Source organism: Pteropus vampyrus, unplaced genomic scaffold (genome assembly GCF_000151845.1).
Source record: "Pteropus vampyrus isolate Shadow unplaced genomic scaffold, Pvam_2.0 Scaffold1, whole genome shotgun sequence".
Classification (NCBI taxonomy): domain Eukaryota; kingdom Metazoa; phylum Chordata; class Mammalia; order Chiroptera; family Pteropodidae; genus Pteropus; species Pteropus vampyrus.
This window is the reverse complement of record NW_011888782.1, coordinates 39726003-39734222: the sequence shown is the minus strand read 5'-3', so window position 1 is coordinate 39734222 and position 8220 is coordinate 39726003.

Below are 8220 nucleotides of genomic sequence, written 5' to 3'. Positions count from 1 at the left end.
GAAAGTTGCTTTTCTTCTGCTGCTTTTAAAATTCTCTTTGTCTTTTGCTTTTGAGAATTTGATTACAATATGGCTCTTACTTCCCTCATAACACCAACAAATCACAGGGTGTATTTTGTTGTCCTGGTTGTGATATGTAACATGATTAAAAAAATCATTCTGTCCAAGGGATAAGGTGTTCTTTTTGGACAGTCTGGCTCATAAGCCCACCTGCAAGACAGGGGAGTCAGCAGTAACATGAAGGGCGATTTGGAAAAAGAAACATTTGGGGCAGATGAATATCTATCTTTTTACTTTATTAGGGCTCAGGAAACTTGCTGTGTAATTTGTACTTGACTACCATCAGATGTGTTACTCTAGAAAGTCCTTTGAATCACTTTTAGAGCATTAATATCCACGGTGGGAAAACTTGATAACTTAGTGCGATAGATTATGGAACACATCTCTCAACAGGGCTACATTTTATACTCAGTGAACTCTTCTGCCTTTCCTTCAAGATTTTGATTTTAAAACTACATCTTTCTGACTACAATGATTTCTACCAAAAGTCTCTCAAATTCCCAAACTGTTCTCCATAGTCGTACTTGGGCCTCGGTTTCCTCCCTTAGTAATCATTTTCATGAAATATTTTTCTATCACTTTCTTTCCAAAAGTTCTGTGTTATGTTTTAAATTTGTCTCTGATAAAAAGTGTATAACTAAATTTTAAAAATTTCTGAGAATTTCTGCATTTTAACCAATTTAAGGTATTACAATGATTGCTGATATTTTAAAAAATATACATTATAGTAAATTTACTTTTATGTTTTTCCTGCTTTGGAGACCTCTATTTTGTCTTATATTGATTGAGGTTTTATGTCTCTTCTTTCCTGTTGATTAGCATATGTGAATTCTACATTTAATGGCTTATTTAAATGAATATAATTTTAATCTAGTAGCAGAGTTAATATGATATAAAGCTAATAAATATATTTACTTTCTTTCTTCACAACACAATTGGCTTAAAATACTTTAACCTCCATTTCATTTCTTATATTATGTTTTCTACTGCTTTAAGTGACCTTTTTCCAAAATTCCTCTAAATAAAATTTTTATTATATTTACTATTAATTTTCACAGAAATATAACTTATGCTTACTGAATTATTAAGCAGTTTCTTTAATTATCTATGGAACTCCAATTCAATATTTCTCTCGATGCCATAGTAGTTTTGTAGTAGTTTTTTTTCAGCAGGCGATTCTAAGTTTTTAAATCTCTTAGTTTTTGATGAAAATAGTCTTATTTCATTCTAACTCCAGACTGACATTTTTATGTTGATAATTATTTTCTCTGACAATGTGAAGAAACCTCCTATGGTCCCTGTTTGACATTATGTGATTGGCAATTACCTAGTGGTATTTAAATTCTGATTTAATGTTTTTCATTTTTATTTTTATGCTTCATTTTGGTTATTTTCTTAATATGTATTTTCCAGTTAATGAATTATATTTTAAGCTGAGTTTTAATCTGAAGACTTCTTAATAGATTTCTTAATTTCTTTCATTTCTGAAAATTACATATTTTTCATTTCATACTTACACTTTTTATAGTATCTTGTTATATTTTTATCTTCCTCTGTTAAACCTTTTAATCATTTAAAAATAATTATGTTATGGTATCTTTTAGATTGTTTTATTATTTTAATCCCTTAGAGTTTGTTGTTCTCCATTTTATTGTTTCTGCTGCATAGTTCTGCTTTATTTTTTCTTATAATGAGCTTATTCAAAATGAAAATATTTTACAAAGGAAATTATTTTCCTGTGGGAATCCTGTGCTTTCTAATTCATGGATGAAAGTATATATTAGGTTGGGACAAAATCTTTTTACATTAATTCAATGGCTTTTGTTTCCCTGAACATACGTATATTAAATATTTTCTAAAATCTGTGTGTATGTGTGTATGTGTGTTATTAGGGGAAGCATTTGTCCCCACACAGTGTATAAGTCAAAACAAACAAAACCGGTGTTCTTTCTGTCTTCAAAAGCTAGTGTTTTCCTTCTATTTCTCTAAGTGCACATCCTTACAAGGGATTGGCTTTGTATAATGTTTTGAGTTTCGTTTTGTCATGAGATAAAGGTTTAACATCCTATCTTATTGTGTGCATTAAAAGCAAAATCTTTAGTCTAGGTCATATTTGAGGACAGATGGACTACCTTTATCCACGTATCATCAAAACCACAATAACTCTATTTCCTAAATTTTTAGTGTGCTCAGCTTTTCTCAGATGTTTGGTTTTAATTTTATTTCCTTGTGAACCTATTTGGAATTTTAGCAATCATATCATTTTGTATAATTTCTATGTGTTTTTATTATAGGGGTTTGTGTTAATTCAGTTGGTATTATTCTGAAATCAAAAGTCTCAATTGCATTTGAAATTTAAATTTTAACCATAACTCAGAATCTATCTCCATTTTTACCTACTGTATTTTTCTTCCAACCATTCACGACTAGGATGTATTTTTCCACTTTCTTTTTTTTAGAACATAAGCCCTTTCTTCTCCTAATGCCATGTCTTTCTAATTCTTTACTGATTTCTTCTTTTTTACCTAAAATTAATGTAGGTCTCCTGTACGTAAAAACAAATAAACATTTTACTTGATCTGTCTCTTTTATTTCTTATTTAATTCATGCATAAGTCTTTCTCCTTCACATATCTGTTATCCCTTACAGTAATCTCCAATAATATATGTCAGAACTTTGTTGAGAATAGTACTGATTACATAGATTTACTATATATATATATATATACATATATATATATACACATATGTTCATGTATATGTATCTACACACATACATTTTGTTGATGTGCATTCATGCTATTTTCTTGTTTGCTGTTTGTTTCCACGTGTGTGTCTCTCCATTACAATTTTTATTTCCTTGTAGACAAGAGCTGTGCTTTTCTTTATTTCATGTGAATCCTAAATTATGACATAAAGTGCTAGATAATTAAAAGATGCTTGAAAATATATTTAATATTTGTAAATTAATCTGTTTAATAACTTACTATTAGATTGTTTGGAAGAAGTAAATGCTTAAATGATACCTTGTTACCTTAAAAGAGTTTGGAGCCTAACAGAAATGAATTTGCTGTGGTTTAAAGTTTGGTTTAAATACTAAGCATTGTTATTAAAGATAATATAGCCACATTGTCTATTAGTATCATTAGCAAATGGTCCCAAACCACCATCATTTTGATTAGTGACAATGAAGTTCATTTAAATTAATATCTTTGAGTTTTATTTCAGAATATAAATGTATGTGTATATAAACTATATTTTATAGTTGCATATATATTGAAATATATGTTGAAATATATATTTCAATCTTCACAAAACACTACAGCACTAAATGAGCTTTCTATACAATGTATTTCTCTCTTAAGAATAAACTAATTAAAATTCCTGCAGCCCACTCTTCTGGCATAATTCATCCAATTTATAATGCAAACTAGATTAAATGAAAAATAGAACTATTTGCAGTAGCCATTTACTAAATATAAGCAGTTAATTATTCCCCAATTATATGTGTAAAAGTATACATTTTATCTATTCAGTATCAAAAACTATGGTCTCTATTAGAACTATTAGTAGTTCAAACCCATATTATTCTCTCTCATATTTAGTAGATCAAACCCATATTATTCTCTCTATCCTGTCAAATGAATTTTATTATGGATTATCACATTAGAATGTTTAGAATGTTCCCAAAGAGGCAAATTTTATTTTATTATTTTATTTTTTGTTCTTCCAAGAGCCCTGTGTAGCAATTCTATGTAGAAATTCTCTGCTTACTGTCAGCAATATGGTCATTTCATTTCAAAGTAACTGAACAGATTCTTGCCACTTGAAACAATAGGAATCAGAGAAAGAGTTATCAGAAAATATAAAGCTAAAAAATGTCCCGTCTAGTTAATTGGTTTCCCTATGAATTAACTAGTGTATGTATTTGTAAGATAGAATAATTTACTTCTACTTGTCTTTCCAACAGAAAGTAAGAATAAGAAAAATACAATAAAAAATAAATTATTTCAATTTTATTCATGAGTCCTAGTTACATTGTTTCTGGAATGTCAAACAAACTTGAAAAACATAAATACCATATGAACAATACACACTCCTACAATTTAACACCTGTCTCTTATGAATAGGCTATGGCATTTTCATGCTTATGTGTGAGTGCAATATGTTGCTTTTTGAACTACTATCGTGGAATATCTGGAATAAAATGATGTACATTTTGAACTTGGCTGTAACATGCCTGCTTTGAGGCTTCATATGCATTTTTTCCCAATTAGACTCATTTCATGTTGCATGGTTTCGAATTTATGAGTGTCACTGCATTGTTGTTTAAATGTGACTATAATACTAAAGGAAAGGATGTGAGTTAATGTAGACATAATAAAGATTTAACTTTTAGCATATCTTTTATAGAAAAATATCAATAAAATAACTAACATGACTTTTTGGTACAATATGTTTAGAAGTTGCTGGTAAAAGTTTTGAAAGGTGAGGACAACAAAATACTATACTGCAAATTAATAGTACAGAAGGTATCACACCACAAATGAGTTGAGAGTATAGCCTAAAATATGAAGAAAGTTGCAAAACGTTAACGATTTTGCCCCCTTTTGTTCCCCCCATACTTACTTTAGGCTTGTACAGCTTAAGATACAAAAAGATATAATTGGATTTAAGTGCCAGATTTCAGAGACAGACTGGGTAAAAATGGAGCAAAGTTTCAGGATTAGATGAAGTTATTTTGAGCCTTAAATACTCCATGATCTTGAGAAAGTTATAGGAAATTGTTAAGCCTCAGTTTCACTTGTGAAATGTGGATAGTAATGAAAACAACTTTCAGATTACTAAAGTTATATTTACTAAGTCCTTCGTACTAAGAACACTACATCATTTATCAACAGGTGGAAAATAGTATTATCTCCATTTCACCGAAAAGGAAACAAAGGCACAAAGTAATGAAAAGATTTGTACAAGGTCACACTAGTAAGTGAGAAGCCAGGATTTAGCCCAAGCAGTCTGATTTTGCATTGTTATTCATTTTGTTATACTTTCTTTTAAATGAATGCAGCCTTGAGATTACAATTATTTTACCGTCTCTCACTACACTTTTCCCAATGTTTCTGTGACACCCTGGAGGAATGACCGCTAGATGCACTAGTACATCAACCCATGATTGCTTCTTATTTTGCAGAGGCTTTTCCTGAAAGGTAAATATAAAATTTGCTTACATTCTGATTTTGTTTAAGGCAAACCTTAAATGTTAAGGACTTGAGAATCAAGGAAGCACTGTAACAGGAGTGGGACAGACACTTTGCAGCACTCTCATAGGTGAATCTTTTAAAGACAAAATCCTAGGTTAGCATGCAGACTCCTAAAGTGTAACCCCCATGCTGGCCAGCTTACCAGGCTGGGAGGTTGCTATCTTACATCAGTCATGGAGGGAGAAGCAATTTCTTATTTCCATTGTTTGACTTGCTCCCCTTGCCCTTTCCCTTAATAAAAAAGCTATGCTCCTGCTCCTCCGTATGAACCTGCTATAACTCTGTAACTTCTGGATGGATATGGATCAGGCAAAGGAGATAGACTAATGGGAACATTACCCGCTGCAGTGGGCATGAGGCTCCCACTAACTTTTAGTAAGTAGTTACACTTTACATTGCAATTCCTGGAGTTCGGCTTCATTATGGTTTGTCATATTATCTGTTCACTTTTCTGTCTATTAATTACCTAAAGTTTGTAAGCAACTCAATTTCTTCTACTCTCATATTCTTGCTCTATTCTAGAACAACTTCTCCTAAAATTAAGAACACTTGTCTTTACCCTTGGGTACACTTTTTTTTTTTTTTAGTCATGCCATAATTCAAAATTTAATTACTCTCTAATGACTTGTTCTATATGTAAGCTTTAATCTCTTCAAATCCTTCATATGCCTTACATAATAATAGCTACATCATGGATTTTCAATAAATATGTTGTTAAAACACTGGCTATAATTTAGAAAATAAATTTGCCTCTCATTAAATAAAGATAGAAAATAGGACTTAGTGAAATGGTGCAAAGAGAAAGAACAAAAAACCTGTTGTATAAAAGCCAGAAGTGAGAACTTTTTTAACCTACCACTAATAATTTTTTCAAATAGCTATAAAACATAGCACCATTTTCTTTTCTATCTTTCAAAAGTTTGGAGTGACTCTTGGACACATTTCTTCTCTACTTGTAGAGATGTTAGAATTCAAATCTCAACATTTGTTTTGTTTCAATTCTTCAAAAGAGAGAATAATTTAAGTAAATTTTTTTTGTAATGTCCTAGATTTCATAGTAACATATTTTCTCTTACTTATTTTTAACATATTAAAAACATTAGCTAGTTCCTAGAAATGCAGTTATATTAATGCAGGAAATAATTTATAATTAAACAATAGAGAAGTAAAAATATGCATCTCCTCATGAAAATATATCTTTGTTTCTGAAGGTTTCAATTTTTTAGACTAACTCAGTGACTTCAGATTTGAAATTTTAGTTTCACAATGTTTTCTCCCAGCCTCTGAAATCAACAAATGTCAGAATCAATCTATTTCGACCCTCACTGCTTCTCTGCCTGGTGAGATTTCCTTTGCACTTTTACATGCTTACTTTAAACATTCTAGTGTTGCATTCTATAAATATCACAGTCAAAGCCAACCTGTAAAAACTGAATCTTGGTTTTATTTATTGTATGACAAATATAAAATTAATTTTTTGAGCTTCTTTTGATTGTTTTTCCTCTGTCCTACTCACAAACTGCACATATTCTACATGAAATTTGTGCTAAATTTTTATTTCCCGAGGTCTTGGCTTAGTGCCAGATTTCACTCCTTTGCTAACTATTTGTTATCCATGTATACTAGACTTGGTTTACTCTAAGGTAAGGTAAGTCTGGATCCTAATGGATTTAATTTTTATGTGTGTGACCCAATATCGAATAAATCTGTACTTTCTAACATCTTTGTTAACATAGTAAAATATAGAAAAATCAAATTATCTTAAAGGCAAATCTTTCATAATGTGCACATAGTGTTATAGTGCCTAATATTGTTTAAAAATTACTGGCTGTCTCCTAGAACATGCGATTGTGAAGGCAGAGGATTGCAGGTAGCTTCCCATGTTTAGCAAGGGAAGTGTTGTTTCCTGATGCTTTCTAGAATTATTATTTACATACAACTAAAAGAAAAAACTTTTGTCTTCTAAATTACTCCTGTATTATCACCAAAATTAATCTCAGTGTGGAGATTTATTATTGGTGATTTTTATAGAATCTTCAATGACATTTTCAAAACACAATAAAATTTCAGAGTTAGAGAATTTAATATTATGGGTTTATCTACTCTTGAATGATCTCAAAGGTCCCTGACAAGAAGTAATTTATAATTTGGCTGAAGCATGGTTTAAATAGCAAGAACTAAAAATACTGAATAACCGCAATTGAACACTACCACCATCCTCATTACAAAATTACTTTTGTGCTCCTCCTTGTTGTGTGTATATGTTTGGGGAGAAATCACTAAAACAGAGCTGTCTTCAGAAATCTTAATCATGTCACATAATCAATTTAGACACATTTCGGACTCTGCAGAATTTCAGAAAGGCACATTTTGAGACATATGTTTCTATAAGTTTAGGTAAATTGCTACTTTATGTGTGTTATAGATGTGTAGATGCTTTCGTAATCAACTTCAGGATACTAATTCCATTTATGAAAAAGTTCTTAATGTTAGATTTTCTGAAAGTATGTGCCAAAATATCAATTTATCTGGAATTTCAAGTAATTATAACATTCCTGAAACATGCAGTTTTAAGTACAATGATGTGTTGGTTTTACAATAAAAAATTATTTGCAATTACTATTTAAGTGGGAACAATTTTGGGTTGCTTAAAATAATTAAGTACTGAATTTAATTGACCTGCTTTGTCTTAAAAATAATATTGTATAAAAATTTTAAAATTTAAAAAATAATAGAATCAGGGACAAGGAAAATAAAGTATAAATACTCAAGAAGCTGGGTGCACATTTTAATGTAAATTAAGGTAAAACGAATTTCCTGGCAGTAGAAGGAGCTCTTATTATTACTTCCAAGTATCCAGTAGAGTGGCATTCCACAAAATTAATTGTGCTTTGTGGACA